Below are 512 nucleotides of genomic sequence, written 5' to 3'. Positions count from 1 at the left end.
CATGCGTATCCTTGTACATATTGCATTGGTATTTTCATTTTCATCATATTTCATTAAAAAAAAGAAGGGAAAGTGTTGAAGTATTGTTCAGGTGGTTCATCGATCCGGTCAAGGCAAGGACTCAAGCGTGGGAGTGAGGTTCCGCAGCGACGCCACGAGGTCGCTCTAGCTGGGAGCGACGTGATCAGAGCGACTCGGCTAAGCTGCTCGCGTTTTCTGTGTCCGGAGCTCAAGAGTCGCTCTGGGAGCGACGTCTCGCAGCGACCACGTGAGGTCGCTCGTGTTTCTGTCGCTGGGAGCGACGTGATCAGAGCGACTCGGCTAAGTCGCTCGCGTTTTCTGTCTCCGAGACTCGAGAATCGCTCTCGGAGTGACGTCTCGCAGCGACCACGTGAGGTCGATCGCGTTTTCTGTCGCTGGGAGCGACGTGACGCAGCGGCCACGTGAGGTCGCTCGCGTTTACTGCGACACGAAGCGACCTATCAGAGCGACCACTCCAGGTTGCTCCCGAG

The sequence above is a fragment of the Brassica oleracea genome, chromosome C7 (assembly GCF_000695525.1).
Source record: "Brassica oleracea var. oleracea cultivar TO1000 chromosome C7, BOL, whole genome shotgun sequence".
In the NCBI taxonomy this organism is placed as follows: Eukaryota; Viridiplantae; Streptophyta; class Magnoliopsida; order Brassicales; family Brassicaceae; genus Brassica; species Brassica oleracea.
This window is presented reverse-complemented; position numbering follows the sequence as displayed.